The following is a 26296-nucleotide window of genomic DNA, read 5'->3' on the forward strand; positions in this document are numbered from 1 at the left end:
AAATGCTTTTTAAAGTAGCAGATATATACTTTTCATATTTGCATACCTTTATTAATTATTATATATTTCTGTAATAAGTAATATTTTTATTACTCTCTTTGAATATGCTGTAAATATTTAAGAAAACGTTTTGGACAATGCACAATGCATTTCAATCACAAGTATATATTTTCCTTCTTCTCTGTTCATTAATAATTTCTTTTGTATTCCAAATTATATGAAAGAGAGAGAGAGAGAGAAAGAAAGAGAGAGAGAGAGAGAGAGAGGGAAAGAAAGAAAGAAAGAAAGAAAGAAAGAAAGAAAGAGTTGCTTAACAGTAGCATAAGACATTCTATATTTATTTCTGTATTTTTCATCTCCCAGCCACATATTGTATTTAACAAATTAGGTTTCTTTCTGACAATCTGCAAATAATATTTGAAATTCAGGCTGTGTTTTTCAGCATTGGACATCATGACCACAAATAATAATGATAATAATAAAAAAATCACTGATGGATAAAACTGAAGGAAGTGTGCATTCTGCATTGCCAAGGGCAACAAAATACATTTTTGCAATAAACAAAGAAAATATACTGCAGCAATAAAGCTACTGATATGAAAAGTACATTGGAAAGAATTGTAATGCAGAGACATGGATCAGAGTTTGCTACATAACTTAGTTGTCAAAAATGTAGTAGAATACTTGATCAATCAAATTCTGGTGTTGCCAGCAGTCAAATCCTATATACATATGTTTTCCTAAATATAAGACAATATGGTTATTAATTTGAACAATCATAATTTAATAACTGTCTAAGATGGAAATTATGTAGAAAGAAGACATAGTCTAGTTAAAAAAAAGTAGATAGAATTCTGTACAGAAATCTGAAGAGTCACTTTGCTGATCATTGACAAAATAAATAAATACAAAAAGTGCAAATCTGAAGACTCAGTTGTAAATTTCTGTGAGCAAGTTGTACCTGCAGTTCTATGCTGCAATGTGCTTCCTTCCTTCCATACTTCCTAGCACAGATAACATGAAACTTTTTCAAAATTCTAGTTATCTTAATGTTAAGTTAACATTAATAATAAATTCATATTATTATTAAATTAATAATATTAATTAAATTAATATTATTAATAATATTAGTTATTAATAATAAATCAATAGTTAACATTAACAATGTTAATATTAACAAAGACAACTTAGAACTATGTTGCCTGAGGTCTGACTTAAACGTAGCACACAAAATTATCTGCTACAATGTCCTACCTGTCAATGACTACTTCAGCTTCAACTGTAACAATACACAAGCACACAATAGATACTAACTTAAGGTAAACTGCTCCAAACTCGATTGCAGAAAATATGACTTCAGCAACAGAGTGGTCAATGCCTGGAATGCACTACCTGACTCTGTGATATCATCCCAAACCCCCACAACTTTAACCTTAGACTATCTACTCTTGACCTCACCCCATTCCTAAGAGGTCTGTAAGGGAAGTGCATAAGCACACCAACGTGCCTACCGTCCCTGTCCTACTGTCCCCATTTATTCGTATCCATTCCCTGTATTTATAGTCATGTTTATACTTATATCTGTTATCTTAGACATGCTTGACAAAATAAATAAATAAATAAAATAAATAAATAAATAAAATAAATGTTTTTTTTCCTAACTTCGATTCCACATTTAGATATTGTACGTAACTCTAGATATGTAGATCTTGATTTAGCAGAGGAAATCTCCCCCTCCCTCGACTTTAATTTTGCCAATATTAAGTAATCAACCCTACATTTTATTAAGGGAAGTAATGAACTGAAAAATTGTGAAATATTAGCATTTTTCTTTAAAACATTGGGCCATTCTCAGCAATAATACTTGTAAATATCACAATGTTATTTTTACTCTCTCTCTTTTTTTGTTGAAATATCAGCATTAATAAAATATATCATATAAAAATATTTTCTGCAAAATAGAAAATAAATGTGTACTCTTCTGGAGCATCTATTTTCTAGCAAACTTATTATGTGTAGAGATTGCCCTTCTCCCAAAAGAGAACAATAGCAAAACAACTAACACAAAAGAATCCCTTCAAAACTCATTAAAAAATTCAGCTAAGGCCTGAACATGATGGAATAAAACTTTTTTTTCCAAAACTGTCATAAAAAGGAGGAGGAATGAATATATCTTCAGGATGAGAGAAATCTATAAAAGACTTCTATAAATTAACAATATAGCTCATAATAACATACCTCATATTCTCTGAGTTCAGAAGGGCTAATACCGGATGTAAATAAGTCTTACTAGGAGAAGAAATTGTTACAATTTACCAAAAATGCAAATTCATTTGCAAATTCAGGTTTATTTTTATTTTTTTTGCAGACATCATTTTTATTTCCATTTCTTTTACTGTTAACATTGACAGGTTTTGTGGTAAAAAAAAATAATTTGAAAGGAGATTTTTAGGAATTGCTTTAATTCTTTTTCTTTTCTTTTTATCTCTTCCAAAATTATCTGTGTTTTCTCTTCGCTTTTGAATTGAATACTATAGTGTTAAAATATTCCTTCATAAGAGCTTTACTTGCATTTCAAAGCATTCTTAAGTTTGTAAATGTATTTAAATTATTTTTTAAAGTTCAATTATTCTTTTTTTTTTTACAATCCTTGACTGTTGCTTCTTTCTATAACATTTCATTTGATTTCCATCTAAATATAGTAGCTTTTCTTTATAAACCAGTCTCAAGTCAAGAGGTTATGATCAGAAAGGGGTTTTGATAAAATCTCTTCTTTAGAAATTCTAGTAAATTCTTTGAAATCCAAATCATATCTATTCTTGAAAAGAATCTCTGTCTTTCTGGAAAAGAAGTGTATTATTTAGAATTATCATTTTTTCTCTCTCCATGCATCCCAAAGTCCTAATGTATCCATCACATCAAAAAGATATTTGGTAATTTACCTTCAATGGTTTTAATATTTTTCTTAGATGTTCTGAAGAATAACAATGAAGGGACATTTTATTGTTAAAAAAGCCAAACATTGTGGATATAAATACATGCATTAATTCAATAGATTTTAAAGGTTAAAATACAACTGAAACCAGAGTCTTTTCTTTTGGGACTAATGGACAGGCAGGTAGAAAAAAGGCTTTGGAACTTTGTTTTTACATATGACAGCTGCAGTGAAAATATAATATGTACTCAAAAGTGGAAAGGCATGAGTACCTATAACAGAGGAATAGTTGGTGAAGATGATGGAACCTGCAGAGATTACTAAGAGTGAGAATGAGATTACTAATTAACGTATTGTTTACACTATAAGATGCTCTGGACCATAAGACGTACGTAGCTTTTGGGGAGGAAAACAAGAAAAAAAATCTGTCTCTGCCTCCCAGGATCCATCGGTATTTATCTGGCTAGCGTCCTTGCAACAAACAGAAAATAGCCTGGTCAGCTTCAGCACATTATCGCAGCCTGATTTAGAACAGGAAGCTGATTGGCAGTTGGATCAGCCTCCCAGAATATTGCCAATCAGCTGTTCCAGGTTGCGGGGATCACTGCCGACTATCGCTGCCTCCACACACCCCATTTTTGGCCTCTCTGTGTCCTGTTTTCAGCCTTTGCATGCCCTGTTTTTAGCCTCCGTGCATCCCGTTTTTTGCTCGCCACCTGGAATGGGCCAAAAATGGGATGCGCAGAGGCATAAAATGGGGCACGCAGATGCTGAAAACAGGATGTGTGGAGCCTGAAAATGGGGCACACGGAGGCTGAAAATGGGATGTGCGAAGGCCGAAAATAGAGCGTGCAGAGGCTGAAAATGGCCAAAGGGCGAGGGCCAGCAGGTGGGCAGGGATTCAGCAACATTTGCTCTATAAGATGCACAGACATTTCCACCCACTTTTTTTGGGGGGGGGGAAGTGTGCCTTAGAGACCAAAAAATACTGTACATCTATGATTAGAGAAAAAAAAAACCAATATATATATATATTTATGATCAATAGTAACCCTTAATAGATACTTTATATAAAACAGAAAAATGCACTTATGACTTGTGAGTTTGATGATTATAAACAATGGATAATGAAAAAGTGAAGATTTTGTTATCACAGAGTAAGAGAGAATTTTGTAAACATACAGTACTTAAATTTACTCAAAGGAAACCAGGACTGGCTTTCTTTCTTTCTTTCTTTCTTTCTTTCTTTCTTTCTTTCTTTCTTTCTTTCTTTCTTTCTTTCTTTCTTTTTCTTCTCTTTTGTTTCTTCACTTTACTAGCTTGTATTTTAAAACTTTAATTAAAAAAATCCTGTAAAATATATTTTTCTCAGATATCTTGTCTAGCTGTGAAAAAGGTTTCTCCATTCTAAACTCCCCCTTATTAAAATACTTATTTTCATATGAAAAACTTTCCGTGAGTTCTCCCTAAATTGCTTTTAAGACTGGGCTTTATCTTTATTTGGAGCATAAATTACTAATAGCATGGTCTTTGCCCTATATAGTTCAACATCAATTCCAATAATTCTACCATGTTCATCAGTCAGTAAAAGTTCTGGCTTTAGTTGAGAATTAATATACAAAACAATATAATTTTTTAAAATAATTTTGTGATCCATAGTCAAATCAAGACTTTAGAAAAATCAATACTTCGGGTCGCCAATTGAGTGTCATTTTTTTAAGAGTCCTTTTGCATGTATTGTAATTTTTGCAAATTCTTTCTATAACCTCCATTTGAGGTTCCAATTCCGTTTATATTTTGTGACCGTATTTACTTCAAAGAAAATCAGAAGCTTCTTCTTTCCAATTTTTGTTGAATCTTTGCCTTCTGCACCTTTATCTTTTTCTATCTCTTTTTCTTTCTTCATTTTCTTTATTCTTTATTAATTTTTTGTTAATTTTTATTCTCTTAAAAACTTAAAAATACAATGTGTATATATATATATATATATATATATATATATATATATATATATATATATATATATATATATATATATATATATATATATTTCATAAGAAAATACAGAATACAGGAGCACTTTCCAGTGAGAATAAGCAGCAAGATAAGCAAGCTTGTCTAAATTCTATCCCACCTGTCCTTATGTTAATGATGGATTATTTTCCCCAGAACAAAAAGAATTAAGTCCAAATAACTCTTTTTAAAATCCTCTTCTGTCCCCACCCCCCTGTGCAAATCAAAGAACCCTCATTATGACAGAATAGTTGATAGGTTATCTTCATTTTCTGTGCTCCAGACCACAAGTTCTGGTTTGCTTAAAGCATATGGACAGTATTAATTAGTTTCAGTTTATTGATTATCAATTTACCATATCAAAAACATAGCTTCAGTTCACAAATTAAAATAAAAAGGTACATGTGTGTATAGGATATATGGCAGTGCATATTTAGGTACCCGTTACCTTGATCTGAAAATATAATTACTTCTCAGGTTCTTTAGTGGGCAGACTTAATTGTAACCTTGGTAGTTCTGCTAACCATGTATATTAATGCCTGTAGAAAATAGGATAGTTTGTTTTTAGGGCTCCAGTAAGCTGTTCTTTCAAGGAGACAAGTTACAGTCATATGAGATCCTTGGCTAATGATGGCAACCAGGACTTCCAGAACTTCCATTTTTAGGTGGTAAGGTCACATGGTTTTTCAATGTATGATTGTGTCACATAACGGTGGAGTTTTTAGTCCCAATTAGCATCGTTAGGTGAGACTATTTGTGAAAGAGCATTTGAAAGATCATACACTTCAATGCTGTAGGCCAACAATGGATTATTTTTGCCTTTATGTAGTTTTAGTTTGCGGAATCAAAATAACAAGAGCATTATACATTTCCAAATAATAGCAGACTAAGACATTCACAGTCAGCTAAATTCTGATTTTTTGCATCTCAGTTCTATGTCCCAACCCCATTAGCCTTTCATAAGGCTCTAATAACCTGCCTATATTCCCAAGCCTGGGGTGTTGAATGTGTTAAGGGTCAAACTGGCTCTTTTTCATTTACATTCAATTTTTATTTTGATTTCCATGTAATTTCACCTTTCATTTGAATATACATTTTAAATGCATTTTCTATCAAAACATATTTTCTTTCCCCCCTCTCAATTAGGCTTCCGTTGAGATTGATGTATGATGGCATAATCTGTTGAGAGCTGGTCATAGTTTAGTATGATCTTTTCCTTCAAAAAACGAATCATTTCTGACAATTAGTCTGTATGCATATGGAAGTTTGTATGATGTGCCCAAGTAAGAATTTCCTTTTCTATATAGTAGAAAAGGTGCATAATGGCACCTGATAGGGGTTTTGGTAGGGGTTTTGGTATCATTAGCTGTCTTGACATTAGGAAGGGAGACTGGTTATCAGCACCTTGGAATACCACAAAACTGAACACTTAGCTGCAAGGGCAAGGTTGAAGGATGAACTGGAGGTGGAGTTGCCACTAAAACTAAGTGCTGGGTCTGGGATTGGGTCCTTGACTGGAGTTGGAATAAAAGTTGCTGGCAATCTGCAGTGTGCTGTGATCTGTAGGACTGGTCCTGGTAGCATTAGTAGAGCCTTGAGTCCAGCACAGCCATCAGGAGCCATCAGACCTTTGTTGGGGAATAGCTGCAACAAATTGCTGGGCTACTAGGACCTTCAATGATATACTGTAGCTAATGATTACTTAAGGCCCTATGTTCCTTGCTGCCTGCATTGGGCATTGGGCATTTGTGTGTGTTTGTGTTGGTCCCATCCTAGTTGTGTTTCACAAAGACTTGAAAACCTGGCAGTCTCCCAGGCTTTGGGGTAGAGAATGGCTGGCTGGGAGTTGAAGTCCACACATCTTCATATTTATATGAATTATATTCATTAATTTATATTCTACTGGGGTAGAATATAAATTCTCTAAACAAATAAGTAAAGTAGATGTGGTTCCCTTATTAGATGTATTTATTATACATCTATTATACATGTATTTATTATATATAAATACTATAAAAACAATTACAATCTATTATCTATCTATCTATCTATCTATCTATCTATCTATCTATCTATCATCTATCTATCTTCTATCTATCTATCATCTGCCTGTCTATCTATCTATCTATCTATCTATCTATCTATCTATCTATCTATCTAGTAAAGACATGTTATGGTACCTGGAGTGTTACTTGCTGGTATGGGCTTAGTATGATTGGCTATCTTGTGATGTCTTGTGATGTACTATATGTGTATTGGTATTTCTGTGCTCTGTAACCCAATGACTTTAGGAAGGGAGACTATATATATTGTGTTTTTCAGATAAATGTCAATCTTGTATCGTTTATATTGTGCTTTGTATTTTCTGTATTTTTGTTTTGTTTTAATTTATGAAATGCCCCTCCCCTGTCTTGGGAGGCATCTCAATCAAATAATTAACTAGAACAATAAAGTAAAATATGCATAATGTGAAATAATTTGTCATTATCTAAAAATATCTGCTATCCAGACCAAATCACTGAAAAAGACAAGCTGTTTCTTCTCTTTTCTTTAGATTCATATTGGCAGTGCTAACTCTATGTCATGGTTTTTCTGTCTTTGTAGAAAATCAATAGCCATAAAGCCAAATAAACATTTTGCTATAACATATTTTAAGCCATCATATTTCCAATTGAAATGTGATTTATTATATTGATATTTTTTCACCCTTGGCAAAGATCTTCAAAAAGAAATAGATAAACAATATCAATTATCCAATATCTTACAACTGACACATTTATTTTATTTTCCTCCAAGTCCAATCTGATTGCCTGTAAACCATAGAAGTGACTTCGAGTATAATAAAAGGCTATTTCTGTAAATCATTCAATGACAATCTAGAACACTGCTCAGTTACTTTTAAGAATATTTTCTCAACTAAAATGATAAAATATGGTCGTCAGTCTTAAAAACGCAAGCAGAAAACTAATATACTCAGTTCAAGTCTAGGATTGCACTTCATCAATTTCTATTACACCATAATACCAACTGGTAAATTAATCAAAAAAAGCTCCAATTGATTTAGCAAGGAAAATCAAAATTAAATCCTGAGGACAAAGTTTATATAGAAGAGTGTTACTTTAAGAACTGCTGCTCCAGAGACATGTACTACAACAGAAGATATGCTTCCTTTGTCCCATATAGTAACAACATTTAATAGAAAAGACCTTGAGCTTATCACTCTGCCTTGTACCAGGTACTAGGTAGCAGAAACAACTGAAGATAGGTGGTCCCTCAAGTATCCAGACCATAAAAAACTTTTTAAATTATTTATTTAGCATATTTATATAGTTGCTCATCTCACAATGACTCTGGATAGCTTACAATAATAATTATCCGTAATAATTTTAAAACAATCAAAATCATTTTGATTTTGTAATTTGACATTTTGATTTTGACATTTTTTTAGTAATGATGAACCTCTTGAATTTCAATCAGAAACTATCTGACAACCATTGCACTTGCATAACAGTGTTGACACTTGGACATACTGAAAAGACCATTTACGATTCACACCACTGAGTTTTGTATCAGCTGTCGCTTTCAGATGGAAGTACCCCAAGTTTTCATCCTTGCACAATTGCAATTCCAGTAGGTTGGAAAGAAAAGTTTGTACAACCCTCATTCTACCAAAACCTTGCTAATTTACAAGGAATTTGTTATGTTGTCATGACTTTTACAGGCTACTAACATTCTACATGAACAAGCCCAGAAGTGAACATTCTGATGCCTTCCATAATCTTTGGGCCATAGCTCCTATTTGGCCCAGTCTGATGATTGATGTTCAGGAATGAAGGGTGGAACATTGCTTACTATTGAACAATTCCATATTTATTTTTTATAATGTCTCTAGTGATATAGACATTAGTATATATTATATCTCTTAGTAATATATTTTCAGAGTTTTCCCAGAATTAGAGGGTTTAGGAATAGTTCATGCTCATGCTTATAGCAGCTGGGTTATTTATTGGTCTGGGGGCATGAAAGATTGATGAGAGAATGCTAACAGAGCCAATATCTATGTTACCACATATTTATGGAAGACAAGGCAGCAAATGTTTATGGGGACAGTCACTAGCAACAATTCTCTGTGATCAAGTTCTCTAAATAGGCTCTCCTTACAAACTAGGTTGTCAAGGTGATACTAACTTCTTATTTATTCTTGGCAAGAAAGAACTATATGCAAAAAGGAGTGAAAGCAAAGTATAAAAAGAAGCCTATAGTTCACGAATAATTACAAAGCCATGTTTGGGGTTGGGATTAAGAAATAAATGCATTCCCTAATCATAATGAGCAGAGGCTTCCATTCTTATTATTGAAATATGTTTTGTTTAAGAGATCTTGTGATCTATGTTTACTCATATGCAAGGACTGACATTAAACAAAAACAATTACAGTTAACACAGATTTCAGCTTTTGTCTAATAAACAAGATATATTATGGCAGTTTATTTTAATGAATCTGCCCACCTTCTAAGATATTTGTGTATCAGGAAGAAACATTATTTTGTCTAGTTGATAGCATTTACATGACTAGACACTTTCTAGGTAGATGAGAAAAGTTTTATAATGTTACTTCTATAAAACTGAACACAAACTCAATTCCTCCTTATATGGGCATTTCTATGTACATAGTTTTCTTGTCAGATAATTTAGAAGGTTTTACTGAAGCCATTGGGGTGTCTGGATATGCTACATATACAAAATGAGCAGATATGACCATACAATCAATATGAATATAGGTACTAGGTCATCTAGATCTGGAAATATTCCACTTTCAAACATAGATAAAGTTGCAGTTGCCTATTCAAGGGTGTGCACAATCTGGGATCTTCCTGTACTCACAGTTCCTGTTCAGTGAGTCTCCATCCAGTGAGGTTGCATAGAGTCAGTGTGGCTCAGGTCCTGTCACTCAAATAGTGTCAGTCTTATGGGACTCATAAAGTCTGCCTTCTCTGTTGCAGTGCTGGCCTTCTGGAATGATATCCCCTCATTCTCCCTGATGAACTTTTTAAAAAATTGTTTTAGGTTGCTTTGGGCCTTTCATGATTTTTCATGTAGCTCTAGGTATTGGGGGCTCCTTTCTCCAAAATTATTTTCCCCATCCTAGTAGATCAGGGCCAGGCTGCAGGTCTGCTCAAAGAAAATCTTATCCTACAGCAGGGGTGTCAAACTTGCAGTGTCATTGTCATTACGTGATGTATCGCGACTTCCGCCCTTCGCTAACCCTGGGGTGGGTGTGGCCAGTACGTGATGCATCCGGCTCACGGACTGCAAGTTTGACAACCCTGTCCTAAAGGGTGCCAAAGGGTTTCCTTATTAGAGATATTTTGCAAGGGTGTGAACATAATTTAGTTATGTGGCCTTTGAGTGCTTAATGATGGATGTTGCTGTTTCTTTTATTATTTTTTACCTAATTTTAAATTTTTAATGTCTGCAACACTTGTGATGGATGATAGATAGATAGATAGATAGATAGATAGATAGATAGATAGATAGATAGATAGATAGATGATAGATAGATAGATAGATGATAGATAGATAATAGATAGAGGAAGGAGGGAGGGAGGGAGGGAGGGAGGGAGGGAGGGAGGAAGGAAGGAAGGAAGGAAGGAAGGAAGGAAGGAAGGAAGGAAGGAAAGATTAATTGCACACATAACTAGGAGACATGATGAACCTTCATTTCTGAACACACAGCAGAGCAGGAAAACAGGAAGTTTGAATATATTTCCTGATATAGACTTTGGAATTAACTGCAGACCACCTCCTAGACAAGTTACTTAAATTCAGGCAATTTTTTTTTTCCTTTTATAGAGACTTTATGAAATCTATGACTCACGCCAGAAATAAAATGAACAACATGGTAATGAGAAAATATTACTGAGTTATATAATCTTTCTCTGATGGGTTTTTTTTGCAGCAAAACACAACAATTACATGCCCATCTATACTTATTTCAACAATGGGATGCTAATTATTATTCAATTGGCAGTTCAATTTCTTGATGTTGTTTATTTTTTTTGGGGGGGGAGAGACAGGGCAGAAATGTAATGTGTATATTTTATAAAAGCCCCCCCCCCAATATTATGCTTTAGTTACAAAGACAATTAATAAGTCCTTTCTTCCCCAAATGTTCATTTTTGTACATATTCAAATCACCACAAAGTTAATTTAACATAACCTAAGTTCATAAAAAAATAGAAGATCAACAAAGAATCATGTATTGTTATAAAAATACATAATAATTTCACTTAAATTTAAAAAGTTGGATAGTTAGCCCTAGAGTTTGAAAGAACAATGGCCGACTATTATTATAGTTTGGAAATACATGACACAACCTTAACTCCATGTTTGTTCTAAAATGGCTTGAGATGCAATTCGAAATACTAGTTACTACCTATAAAGCCCTTGGCTTCAGGCCTTGGTTATTTAAGAGATTCTCTACATTCATTCAGTGAAATTGTGTAGAGTGGGTGTGCATCAAGTCTCATCAATCAAATGTTGTCAATCTTTTGGGACTCAGAAAGTGTTCCTTTTTGTTGAAATACAGGCTTTCTGGAATGATATTCTTCCAGAGATCCAGTTTGTTCCCACCATCACTGTGTTCAGAAGCTAGGGTGAAGGTTGAGCTCCAACTGATTTTTAATATTAACTTTGTCCATTTATGAGCTTTTCTGTTTCTTGCCCTTTTTTAAAAACTTTTAAATTGTAATCCACAATTGTAACCTGTTTGTGTCTCAGCATTCTTTGAGGACTTTTTCAACATGTTATTCTTTGAGGATTTCTTCTGCTGACTTCTGCTGACTGTTGGCTGTCAGCAGTTTGGCAGTTTGAATCTCACCAGCTTAAAGATAATTCATTTTTACCAAGGTCGATAAAATGAGGACCCAGATTGTTGGGGGCAATATGCTGACACTGTAAACCGCTTAGAGAGGGCTGTAAAGCACTGTGAAGCAGTATATAAGTCTAAGTGCTATTGCTCAGCACTTATTATTTCTCCGCATTGTTACCATCATAAACTAGAATACAGGCTGTTTATTTATTTGACCATTACATATACAAGAAATTTAGTTATGTTAATCTGGTACAAGTATATCAGGCTAGAAATATGAAATGCCATTATGTTGTATTCCTGTTCCAATTCTATGTCCTTGACTGTAGCTCGCATAGAAGCTGGGAAAGTCATCATCAATCATCAATATTACTCTTCCTTGTGGAAGATGATGACAACATGGATTCCAGTAGAACCAGCAAGGATCTCTGATAGCAGAACGGTAGTTCAAAACATTCAAAAGGGGTGTGAATTTTTTTTTTCAATAATTTTCAACAGAACTGTAAGAAGCTTCAGTTTGGGAAAATGATCACAGTCAGAATTTTCCTATCTAGAATTCTAGATTTAGATTCATCAAAACAGTTTCCAAAACACTTTTTTGGATTATTGACAATTCCAAGAAAGTACTTTTTTAAAAAGCTATCCCAGTACTAAGATTACTGTCCAAAGAAAGAAACTGGCTACAAAGAAAAGAGGAAATGATCCACAAAATCATCTGAGCTCAGGAATAGGTTAAAAAAGAAACCCTCAGAAACAGTTTGAGTTTTAAGATAAAAGTTAATGTACAGCAAGGGAGAAAAAGTTTGGAAATATCTTCCTGACATTATTTGGAAGGTGTTTCTTCCTTCTGTATACTTCTTTGCATACCTTTAATCTTCATAACATACAGAAGGAAGAAATTAAACCATTTTAAATTGCACTCAGCTGGTTTGTTGCAATTTGGTTGTACCTATGAGAGAAATAAAAGTATTTTTGACTGATTAGAAGTATTTTAATTATTGCTGCACAAAATCTGTTCTACATTTCCCCAAATGTGTTTTTCCTGTGTAAATGATGCTTGTGTTTTCTGGTTCAGTCTCAGGATGTTTCTTTATATAACTTCTGATGTTTTCAGCTTGCCTTACACTAACTGAATGCAACTTATATATGCATGATTAAAAAAAAAATAAGTAGGACGTGAAGATGAACTTGTGTAACTTGATAGAATGTTGATGAAGATTCTTAATCATCCAGGTAGAGTTGTTTGGACATTGAGTCATAACAACTGGATTTATTTTCTTGTTGGTTTGAAACATTTTGCTGCTTATCCAAGTAGCCTCTTCAGTCTCAGTAAGTTTTGTTATATGGAAGTTAAAATTGGGTACATTAGGAGAAACATTAAAATTGGGTAAACATAGTAAAAATTGGGTACATTAGGAGAAACTGAAAGTTAAAGATGTCTCTTGCAAAACAGGGGGAAAAATGGTGAAGTGTGGATACCGAATGAATGTGGACTGATTAATTGGTTATACACCATCACATCATTTCATCTCCTTACAATTACATGTAGATAGATTTTCTCTGTGACAATTTATCCTTAACCTAGTCTTTCAAATCTCTCAATAATGCATTTATTGTCATCATTCCAGAGTCCATCCAATGATCAAATTCCACAATAAATAACTTGGTCCTTCAAGTCTTGCAAAAGTGCACCATCACCACTGTAACTGGTGTCCATCCACCTTGCTATTGGTTGCCTTTTTCTCTTTCTTTCCACCTTTGCCAACATTAGAGCCTATTTCATAAATCTGGGTCTTCGTGTAATGTATCTAAAGTAGGATAATTTGAGACTAATCATTTGTACCTCATATGAGAATCCTGGATTGATTTGTTCAATGACCCATCATTTTGTTTTCTTGGCTGTCAATATTATTCTCAGGAGACTTCTCCAACATCACAGTTCAAATGTTTATCCTGTTTCTTTGAAGTCCAACTTCCACAGAGAATCACAGAGAATTCACTTGGTGAATTCACTTCCATAGTGAATCACCATAGACAGCATGGTTCTGGTTTTTGTAAGTATAGACATCTCATGGCATTTGAATATCTTTTCTAAGGTTTTTATAACTCCTCAGTCAAGTGCTACTCTGTATTATACTTTTTTTGCTGCTTTTGTTCCTTTACTGTTGATGTTTGATCCTAAAAGGTAGACGCTATTCACCACTTTATCACTACTAAGGCTGGTTGTTCTATATGTTGTCATTAGTTTGACGTTTTTTCTATTTAATTTTAGGCCCATTTTTTTCACTCTGCCCTTTGACTTTTACTACTAGGACTTGCAGATCCTTTACATTTTCTGACAATCAAAAATATAGTTATCAACATAGTGCAAATTATTGACATTTCTTTCATGCTCATCTTCTTCCAATGCAGGTTCCCTTAATATTTATGACACATAAAATTTGAATAAACAAGGAGAGAGTATTCCATCATTTCATACTCCTTTACTAACCGGGAGCCAGACTGTTTTGTATAAAATTAAAAACATCTTCAAAAAGATACAGGTGAAAAGTTTAAACCAAAAGACAATGAATACTGCCATGTATCATCATGGAGGAAACAAAGAAGGTTTGCAAAGACAGAAAGGTTTAGAGAGTTACAGTGAATGGTTTGGGGGTAACTTCATTTTAGTTATGTTTCTTTTTACTTTTTTTACTTTGTGGCTATAATTTCTTTGACACAGTATTTATTATTCATTTTCTGCAATCTGCATAATCGTGCTTATTTTAGTGAGACTAGCATACTATATAGATATATGAATGGGGTGATTTGGATTTTTTAAATTTTAAATTTTATTTTATTTGTAAAGTAGGTATTAGATAATATATATAAGTATAAGCATGAATTGAATACATAAAATGAATACAAATAAAGAGAACATTAGGACAGGAATGGTAGACATACTGGTGCGCTTATGCACGCCCCTTACAGACCTCTTAGGAATGGGGTGAGGTCAACTGTAGACAGTCTTAGGTTAAAATTTTGGGGTTTTGGGATGAAACCACAGAGTCAGGTAGTGCATTCCAGGCATTGACCACTCTGTTGTTGAAGTCACATTTTCTGCAATTGAGTTTGGAATGGTTCACTTTCAGTTTGTATCTATTGTGTGCTCGTGTATTGTTGTGGTTGAAGCTGAAGTAGTCATTGGCAGGTAGGACATTGTAGCAGATAATTTTATGAGCTATGCTTAGGTCATACTGAAGGCGGCATAGTTCTAAGTTTTCTAAGTCCAGAATTTCAAGTCTGGAGGCATAAGGTATTTTGTTGCAAGCAGAAGAGTTTTCTCTGTTTGCAACAAATTAACAAATTAAAAACCAAATTGCTTTCTGCTTTCCTCTTTCCATTAATTCCACCAAATTTTCTGCAATGGACTAGCTGTTCCTATTTCTTGGTGGGTTGATTTTTTAAAATATAATTTCTACATATTAATGAGAGTAGCCATGGATTCTGATGATGGCTGGCAAGATGCTTGACAAAATATTCATACACTTCCTTTTTCCTTCTAATACTAAGGTAAAGTTAAGATTCCTGACATCCACTCATGTGAATTTCAATGAAATGTTCCTATGAGTAGATTTTTCTGAACAATTCAGTTTGTCATATTGAATGAGAAAGGTCAAAATTGCAGAATGAATTTTTTTAGCTCACCTGTGTTTCTAATAAATATTTTCTAACAAATCATCCAGATATAAGTTCTGATGTAATCTAATAAAGCAAAAAGCTAAATGGCTAGAAATAGAAAGGTATAATGATTGTTGTCAGAAAACAGATTACAAACTCCAAGATGATAACAGAAAGAAAAAGAATTATAACACAACACCATAATGTGCAATGTCTAAATTAATGACAAAGAACTAGGTCAGGAAACAGCTTCCAAATAGAATCTTATTACATTTTATTTCCAGTAATGTCAAGCAGCCTTTTTTTAATTTTACAGGAAGGTCATTAACAAAATTACATTTCCTTAGCAGTACCTTCTACAAACTATGTAACAGTTCAATTTACTGGCTTTAATTCAAGATATTTTTGTTGCTCAGATATTATCAAAATCTGAACTTCTACAGGGAAGAACTGTGAACTAAACACAGCATGAAAAAAGGGTCAGTGAGTAGACTTACTCTTTGGAAGCTTTCCGGATAAGAAGAGGATGAAAGATAATCCAAATGCCCTCCAAACAATTGTTTCTCATGAGAAGCCCACAAGGCAGCAGTCCCCATTGGGGTTTGAGCACTGGGAAAAAATAGAAATAGCAATCTTGCTTGCTTGTACTGTGGTCAAGAACACTAAATTTGCAAACTTTCATTTCTAATGACTTTTGGAAATTGCTTGTTAACTACTTTTAAGCTATTAGACATCTATAGATTGACTACATCTGAAAACCCTAGGTAAGCTTTCTTTATGTCCTTAGTAAAAGAAAACTTTAATCATAAATTTAAGTTTTTGTTTTTTTTAAAGTAAAATAAACAGGAAAAAGCTAGATAAGATTTTTTTAATCTTTGGGTCAATACTTATTACTTATCAGATTGCAGGCATTTAGTGAATTTTGCACCTTTTTACCCTGATCGATATGTAGAACATTTTATCCACTTTTCAAAAATAAAGTAGTTTTTCATATAGGTTGTTTTAATTTTATTGCAAAATGATGCAATTAAGCTCTAATGTTACCATGCCTAAATTATATAAGCATCATTGTATAATGCGATACAATTCTAAAAGCTTGAAGAGCAATATGAAACATAAGAGTGCCCTAATTCATAAAGTGCTCTAAAATAATTAGCTCACAAACCGTACTTATTAAACCTTCCCTTTCCTAATAAAACATAGCTTGGTAGAACAAAAATGTATCCTGTGACAGAAGATATCATCACTCAGACAAGCATAAGGTCATCACCAATAAGATATCTTTCTCTATTTCTATACATTTAACTGTAACTACTAGTGGCTGTTATCAAGGATTTGGTATGTTCAATGAAAATGAGCAGTCCATGTACTGCATTGGTGCAGACTCTTAGGGTTTTAAAGATAACAGCAGTTTAGCTGGTGTCATATGCTCTGAGGGTTTCATTCCCATTTGAATATCAAATTATATTTAATAAATAGCATTGTAATTAAACTGACAAACTTTCAAATGATACTTTTCAAAAAATTCTGGTATCTCTTTGAAAATATAGTATATATTATAAAAAGTAATTTTGTTACAACAAAAAGTAGTTACAAAACAATTGTACAAACTGTAGTTTTGTCTAGGATATACAAAAAGTAGTTTTGTCTATGATATCCTTTAAGCTTTGCGTTTTTTTCTTTAGAGAGAACTCAGTTCAATTCAAATCTAGTTAGATATTTCTATGCAGGTTAATCACATTTTCTGTTCATATTACTCTTGTCTCATCTATATTTATAAATCTGATAAACAAACAGTTTCTTTTTGTTTGTATACTTTGTATACTTTTTACTAAAAAAAAACCTTTCAAACCAGAAGGTAAAGCTAATTTCTATTAATCAAGAAAGGAAAAAAGAAAAGTAAAGAGAAAGCAAACAGTGCAGGAGAAAAAATATTGAAGAAAAATAGAAAAGAAAACGCATAAGACTTTCCAATATTCTTCACAGCAATTATAAGTGTATTTTGTATTTTGACCTCTTTCTCTAAAGTCATACCATCTTACTCTTCTTTATATAATCTATTCTATCTAATCATCAAAACCATAAGTCACAACTTCATTTTTTTCATTGTCATGCAAAAAATCCATAAGTGTGATCCAGTTAGCAATAAATATAAAAAGATTCTTTTCTTTAATCAAAAAAGTTAATTTATGTATTTCAGCAAAATTTGTCAACATCGCTAATCATTCCTCCATAGCAAATAGTGTTGACTCTTTCCATCTCTGTACCTAGAGTAATTTCATTGCTGTGATCATATATTGCAATAATCTTCCATGTTTTTTTTTTCCTTAACTGTTTATCAATTAATCTTAAAAAAAAAGTTCTGGCTTCAAATTAACATTTTTTTAAAAAAATGCTCTACATCAAAGTATGCATTTGAATCCATTTTCTTTTTCTTTTGGATTTTTTATATGTCTACCAAGCCAATAACCAAGCAATGTTGAAGGAGTTAGTAAGAGTATCTCTTAACTGTGCCATTCTATTAATTTTTCAAATTGCAAACATTCTTTCCATTTTTCTATGATTTTCAGCCTTATGAATCAGAATAAGAAACCACAAGCATTTTATGGAGATATCTATCATCCTTCTGTCTGTCTGTGTATCTCAGAAAAAAAGCTTGCATTTTGTTTGAAATGAATAAGTATTTTGTCAATTTAGTTTATAGACCAGGCTGCATTGTATCTGGCCTTTTCTAGGGATCCTTCTCTCAATTCAGTTTGGTGCTGACAATATACATTGCCATTATTTTTCCTAATAATCTTTTTTTTTCTATATAGCAGTCTTACTACTCATTGCCCTATTCATTCAGCAGAAAAAAAAATGCATGACAAGTTCACCATGTTAATTAGCTCTATTTCTCTCTGTGTATAATTCAGAGAGAATTATTCTATCGTGTAATCCAATGATTCTCTCCATTACTGAGACGTTGAGATCTGTAATAGATATTCATTAAACACTTTGAAGTCTTTTTTCCTTCTCTCTACTTCTAGGAATACTGTCTGATTCATTAATTTACTTGAAAAATAATGCTTCTTATTGTTGTCCAACTTTTTTTAAAAAAAAATCTTTAAATAAAAAAACCTACTGGCTCAATAGTAAACAGAAACAATTAGATAAGATTTCCTCCTTCTCATTTCTAAAAATATTATCAGTGATATTTTATGCTGCTGAGGTGTGCAGCTATAAGCATTCAAAATTCTACATATTATAGATGGACAGTGTAAAAAGGTGGCTTACTATGTAAGCCAGTGTAAAAAGGTTATCTACTATGAGCAAGAGTCAGTATGTTTCATTTTAGAGGATAAATATTTTTTGACAGGGGGCAATAAATCTGAAATGGATAAGGTTTGTCCTCCCCTCACCCTTATTTTTCAAGTGGTTTAGTCACCTCCACTCTAAAGATTCTATTCACCTGTTCCTTTTCCTTTTTCCATTCCCACCGACATGTTTTAAGAAGTTCAGCTGGAAACTTCTGTTCATTGTCTACATGCATGATCCTAGTTACGTCCAGATAGCATTTTCTGGGAGCTTATGTTTTCTTATACTCTCCCAATAATAGAGTCCCACTTATATATGCTCCAATTTATTATTTTTAGACAATTTAAACACATATACACACCCAAGGATATCTTTACCTCTTTATTCCTGTTCCACATTTCACTACCTTTCTTCTACCCAGCATTCCTTGCTCTTCTTCCTGGAGTCCTTCTTCCTATGCTTCTCCTTCACAATAGTTGGAATGCATAAAATGGTTCTTGAACTACAATGCTTTGTTTATAACTTCACTGTACAGTTTTTAATTGTTTACTTTGTTTTAATAGTTGCATTGTTTGTAATGTTGCTTTTGTGTGTGTGTGTGTGTGTTTGTATATTTCATTATTTACACTTTAATTGGAAGCTCCGGAGAGTCACAAATGTGAGATAGACAGCTATATCAATTGAATAAATGAATTAATAAATAAATATTGAGTTCTATCAGACCATACCATTCTAACAATGGGATTTGGAGGATGACAACTCTATAAAGTTGAAGCTGCAGCATTTTTTAAAAAATTCTCTAGCCTGCATTTTTTTAAACTTGAAGAGTGCAGGTGGAAGGTGCAGGTGGAAGGGATTAAATGGTTTCTCCTTCAAGACTGAATTATATTAACAAGCACACTGATAGACAATTAGCAATATAAATATCAATTATCTATGACTCAGGTGAAAATTTATTTTTTATGTTCAAGTTGTTATTTGGAACAATTTAACATCAGTATAAATGTATAATATTCTGAAAGCAATTTTTTTGAGTGTATAGATAATCAAGCAATTTTTTCAGTGTTCATAATGGAAAGAAGGAGAACGAGAATGAGAAGCTTTTCCTTGCTTTTTCAACTTCAACCTGAGAGTGTTTGGACATCTTTGCAAGATATAATTTTCTACAGTTCAAACGTAAGTCAATTTCATTTTTCCGAAGTATGCCAGTTGAATGTAGCTCTCTGCATTTTGCATAACAATTTAATCGCCCTTTATTTTTCTTCATTGATTTGATAAAGTGCAGCTGTAGATTCAGAAAAAAAGAGTTTCAGAATTATGTCAACTTGAAATCTGGCACAATTGCCTTTTACAATCTCTCTCTCACTCTCTCATATCCTATTACATGGTTTGTCAATCCGTTCTCATACCTCTACCTTTTTGAAGCTGTATCCCTGCACAGTTTTCTTCATTTTCTTTCTCTGTACAATGTTTTGTCAGCAAAGGCAGTATAAAGTACTTGTTCAATTTAGAAACAGTTTTTGTCATGTTCTGAATGTATTGCTATTTTGAGTTCCATACTGTGAGATATTTTCTCTCACATCTTAGTGCCCTAGGCCCAAATCTTTACATATTTTAATGCTTCCGTATAGGTTATTGTTGCCTCTCATTATTTAGATTCTTCTGTTCTTGTATTTGAGAAACCTGAACTCCACATTATTATGCAATAATAATTGGGCTATTTTGAAATCCTTAGCATTAAGAAGAAAAGAAAAAAAATTACTGAAGACCTTTAAAGTTTTTTTTTAATCAAAAGGAGAACACATGCCCACACTGCATTTTTTTTACAAGTAATGGCAGCTCTATATGTTTTTGTTACATGGTAGATGGACTTTAAGCAGTTTTCCTTTCTTCTGCTATCTCACCAAAAGCAAAACCATCATATTCTTTTCCAGAGCAATCCATGATGGACTTTTTTCAGATCCCTGATTAGAAGTGCAATACTTATAGCTCAAATATTAATAAACCCTTTCTTCAACATTTTTAATGCCTTCATGCCAAATAATTGTTTGCCTGTTTGATTGATTTTTATCCTGCCTTTATACTTTTTATAAGTAATGCAAGGCAGCAAATGTACATCATAATATCCATTTCTCCACCAATTTACCTCATAACTACAATCTTGTGAGGTGAATTTGAAGGGATGAGAGGAAGCAGGAGGAAGGGAGGGAGGGCGAGAGAAAGAGAGAGAGAGAAGGCATCCAGCTTCTCACATTCTATACTGGTGTCTTAATCACTGGGGCAAACTGACTATCCGGTTGATAGGATATGTATATGGATGAACAATATATCCATCTTCTCTGTTGTCCATTTTAGATTTTGGATTTAGTGGCCTTCATTGACTCCCTTTGTCTGTTATTATCTCAAAATGAAACAAAATAGTCCTGCTATATATACGGTAAGCTCTTATTTCTGCATAGATCTTCTACCTCACATATGAAGTACCATTGTCCTCCTCTGTGGCATCCCACCACTCTCCTTCATTTAGAGTTTAGTGGTGGAAAGAGTCTTTTTTTTTTTTTTGCCAGAGAAGACAATACTTCTTATTGTTTGAGACAGTGAGGAGTGTTTTATCCCTTTACCTTTGTTGGAGAAGTTATACATAAATTTATTTAATTAGGAATTATTAATTAACAGTAAAACATAGCAATGATTTTTCCCAGTTTACTTTTTTCTAAATGTGCTCGTATTCCCAAAGATTCTTCATAGGAAATGATTTGCAACCACATTAACATTTTTACTAGGGCTCACAAATGTCTGGTGTCTGCATTAATAATAGTACAATTATATCTCATTAAAATACTAAGCAATAGTAAACAGGGAAAGAAATCCAGAGCTGCCTATTCTAATCAGTGCATTATATTTTTTATTAACAGCTTTGGAATGGAAGACTGCATTCAGAGGCAAATTGCATATTAGTTTGATTGCACTGTTAAATAAGTAATAGACAAAACATGAATATTGCAATATTTGCCATTCATTTAGTTTAACCTTAGAAATATCAGAGGATTAGCATATCATGGAATTAATATATATTAGTATATTAAAAGTTACAAAGCAGAAATCAGACATAACATGTCAGTTTCAGTCTTCATAATGATATTACAAATGATGAGACAAATTATTATGTCTGCCATTATTTCCACTAAGCAGAATACTGGAGCTGAAAAGTCAGAACACCAGAATCCTGGAAATAATATAAACATTCCATTATGACAAAAAGATGGGAGTAGAAAATTCCAGATCAGACTTTCAGAGAGTTCTAGAGATTTTTTTGGGGGGTGGGCTGGATTATGCTTTCAGATCAGTATTGATTTCTGGAAACTGCCTGGACTAGGCTGTGCAGTTTTTAATGACAAGATTTCAGAAGTGGTTTGCCAGGTCTCCTTCCTAAGGTTGAGAAAGAGAAAGACTGGCAATCTACTTTCTGTCCCACTGCCTTAACCACTACACCAAATTGACTCTTGCTATATTCATTGACTCCATAGAAGCTGATGTTGATCATTGACAAGGCTATCAAGGTGAAGGATTTATCTCAGCAGATATGAAAAAAAAATGGAATTGTTTTGACCATGAACCCCCAAGTAAAATCAGGTAAAAGGTTTTTGTTTTGTTTTGTTTCAATTTGATGGATAAAATTGGTTGACATATGGAGATAGAAAAATGGCAATTCAATAGAGTATATTTATTTGCCAGACAGCTAGAAAAAAGTCATGGAACTTTGTTGTATGTATGATAAATGCAGTGACATTATTATATGCTTAAAGTGGAAAAAATCAACACTACTTACAATGGAGGAATGGTTGGTAAATACAATGGAATTGGTAGAGATGACCAAACTGATTTTCTTAATTAGAGAGAGAATATCTATATTTATTGCTGACTGGAAACCCCTTATAAGCTTTTTGCATGAAACAGAAAAAGAATGATCTTATAATTTAAGGCTTAGATGATTTAAAAAAATGTGTTAGGAAAAAAACTTTTTTTTCTTTTTGTAACCATAGAGTAAAAGATAATTTCCTGACTGTATTTACATTTACTGCAGAGAAGATTGGAAGCTACGTTCTATTACTTTTCATAATTTTTTTCACCTTTTGTCTTTTCCTTTTTTTCCCTTTCTTTCTTTACTTTATATTAGCTATTGTAAGTTTTTATCTGATTTTCAAAAGTCTTAATTAAAAACTAGGGAAGCTAGTGCAACATGCTAGGTATGCAATTAGGGAACATAAATTAAACCTAGCTTACTTCACAGGGTCAGCGTGATTATAAATAAATGAAGTAAGAACTGCAAAGTACATTTCAACACTTTACACACCACTGAATATATTTCAAAATATCTTGCCAGGCTTGTTAATAAATAGTTACATGTATACCATGGCCTCATTAAGTCTGCAACCATTTTAATGTAAGCTTACTGAATTCAATGGTATATAGTTCTGATTTGATATGTGTACAAATTATGGTTAAAATGCAACTCTTTGGAGAATGGTGGGGCGGGGCAGAGGGAATGGGAGTAGAGGGCGGGGACGCCTCACCCACTATATCCAGGTGGTGGCACATTCCCGCACCTACTGCTCATGCTGCTTCCCTGTGGATGCGAGAGTGGGGGACCCTGGACTCCGGCTGGTGTATGTGAATGCCAAGTCCGTAGCTAAGAAGGCCCTCCTCGTACAAGATCTTATTGATGAGGAGGGTGCAGACCTGGCTTGCATCACGGAGACCTGGTTGGGGCAAGAGGGGGGTGTCCCTCTCTCTGATTTATGCACCCTGGGCTTTTGTGTGCTGCACCAGCCGCGACACAGGAAAGAGGCAGGGGGTGGCGGTGGTGTTAGAGAAAGTCTTAGTCCTAGGGAAGTCACTGTCCGTCAGATAGGCGGGTGTGAGTCTCTCCTATTGAAATGGGATCCTGGAATTCAGTCGGGTTTGTTGGTCATGTACCTATCTCCCAGCTGCGTGGCCACAGCCCTGCCCACGCTTCTCGATGTCTTGGCCGAAGTGGCAGTTGAACTCCCCAACCTTCTGGTTGTGGGAGATTTCAATCCTCCTTCGAACGGCGAGACATCAGAGACAGTCCGGGAGTTCATGGCCTCCATGATGGCCATGGACCTGATTCAGGTGGTTCAGGGCCCAACTCATAGGGGAGGTCACACACTTGACCTGGTTTTTCTCTCTGGGCAGTGGATAAATGGTTGGGGTAGGGGGGGAACTCTCCATTGCCCCCCTGTCATGGATCGACCATTCCCTCCTTAGACTGGACTTTCAATCTGCCAACCCTCGCCGCTGGGAGGTGGAACCGGTAAAATGGTTCTGCCCCAGGTGCCTGATAGACCCAGAGAGGTTCCTGATAGAGCTTGGGATATTCCCTGCTTCCCAATCCCACAATCCGACTGAGGCGCTGGTAGCATCCTGGGAATGGGCGGCTGCTAGTGCCTTGGACCGAATCACACCTGTAACAACCCGAATGGCCACATTCTGGACTAGCTGGAGCCTCCGGATGCACCTCAAGGGCAGCCCCATGTAGAGGGAATTGTAGTAATCCAAATGGGAAGTAACCAGGGCATGAGTGATCATGCGAAGGGCATCTCAGTCCAGGAAAGGGCACAACTGGTGCACCAGGAAAACCTGTGCGAAAGCCCCCCTGGTCACGGCCATCAAATGGTTTTCTAAAGACAGCCGGGAATCCAGGAGGACACCCAAGTTGTGAGCCCTTTCAATGGGGGCAAGTACCTCCCCCCCATCAAAAGTGATGGGACCTCTAGAACACGAGATGCCGGCTGGCATCCACAGCCACTCAGTCTTGGAGGGGTTGAGTCTGAGTCTGTTCCTACCCATCCAGGCCCGCACCACCTCCAGGCATCAGGACATCACGGAAAGGGCATCCCTGGGATGGCCTGGGGTGGAGATGTATAACTGTGTATCATCAGCGTACTGATGATACCTCACCCCAAAACCACAAATGATCTCACCCAGCAGTTTCATGTAGATGTTAAAGAGTAGGGGGGAGAGAACGACCCCTGAGGTACCCCACAAGTCAGGGGCCTCAGGGTGGACCTCTGCCCCCCTGCCCATACAAATTGCAAGCGACCTGAGAGGTAGTGGTTGGGGTGGGGGAATAGACGCACCTTGTATGATACCATGCTTTATTTAATTATTTGATACAATGTACTTATATAATACCTTTAGACACATAGAGAGACACCATTCAAAGAGAGAAAATGGAAATAATGCAGAAAGGAGCAACAAAGATGATTAGGAGGCTGGAGGCTAAAACATATGAAGAATTTTATAAGATTTGGGTATGGCTAGTCTAGTGAAAAGAAGGACTAGGAGCAACACAATAGCAGTGTTCCAATATTTGAGGGGTTGCCACAAAGAAGAATGGGTCAAGCTAGTTTCCAAAGCATCAGAAGGCAAGATAAGAAGCAATGGATGGAAACTAATTGAGAAGAGAAGCAATTTTAGAAGAACTAAGGAGAAATTTCCTGACAGTGAAACCAATAAACTAGTGGAATGGCTTGCTTTCAGAAGTTGTGGGTGCTCCATGACTGGAGGCTTTTAAAAAGAGACTGGACAATCATGGTGTATCATGGTGCTTGAGCAGGTAGTTGAACTAAAAAAACTTCCAAGGTCCTTTCCAACTCTATTACTCTGCTAAAATTCTTCTGGTGACGAAAGACACCAGAAGATAAAAGATTATGGCTAGATCTTGTGAGATTTTAATAATTTTCAGCTTTTTTCAAAATACTTTCTGAAGATGGTGGTTATCTTGGGAAATTCACTGAATACATAATCAATTGTTTACATACATGTTATTAAATCACCAATTCTCATCCGAGTTCAAGGCAAAACTTTATTTTTGGGAAAGATGCAAGTGTGATAAGAATCGATAATTTTTCCCAAATTGTGAGTTAGAGGTGGTTGACCTAATGACCTTTTTCTCTACGTAAGAGATAAAATACTATTGGCCATAGAGCTATAATGGCTAGGGGAGAACTGTAGATAAATAATACCAAACTATTTACATGACAATCTTTTCTGTCATATCTATCTATATTGAAGTACATTTATCTGTACATATATTTTCCAAATGCCATGATGCCAGAAATTTTCTCCAAGTGACATTTTGCATTTTTAACTAAATGCAGTTTTACAGCTTGCCATGTATTCATCTCTGACAAGGAAATCTACAGCCTACCATTATAAATCCTTTATGATGACCCTGTCACCCATAGTATTCCTCTAATCATAGCTATAGCACTTGCTATTTGTGTCATTTGGAGAAATATATAAGACTATAAAAGTGAAGGTTTCCCCCCTCCCATTTCTGACATTATTCAGGAAGCTATAAAAATAACATTGAAAAGAATCCATGCAGAATTTCAAACTGCAGTGAATTAAATTTTGCTTTCCATTTGTCCTTGACTGGATTGGTGAACCAATGACCTTCATTCCGCAATCAGCAAATAAGATTGTGTTTCTTGT

Source organism: Pituophis catenifer, unplaced genomic scaffold (genome assembly GCF_029215685.1).
Source record: "Pituophis catenifer annectens isolate HBS135680 unplaced genomic scaffold, rPitCat1.0.hap2 SCAF_3, whole genome shotgun sequence".
Classification (NCBI taxonomy): domain Eukaryota; kingdom Metazoa; phylum Chordata; class Lepidosauria; order Squamata; family Colubridae; genus Pituophis; species Pituophis catenifer.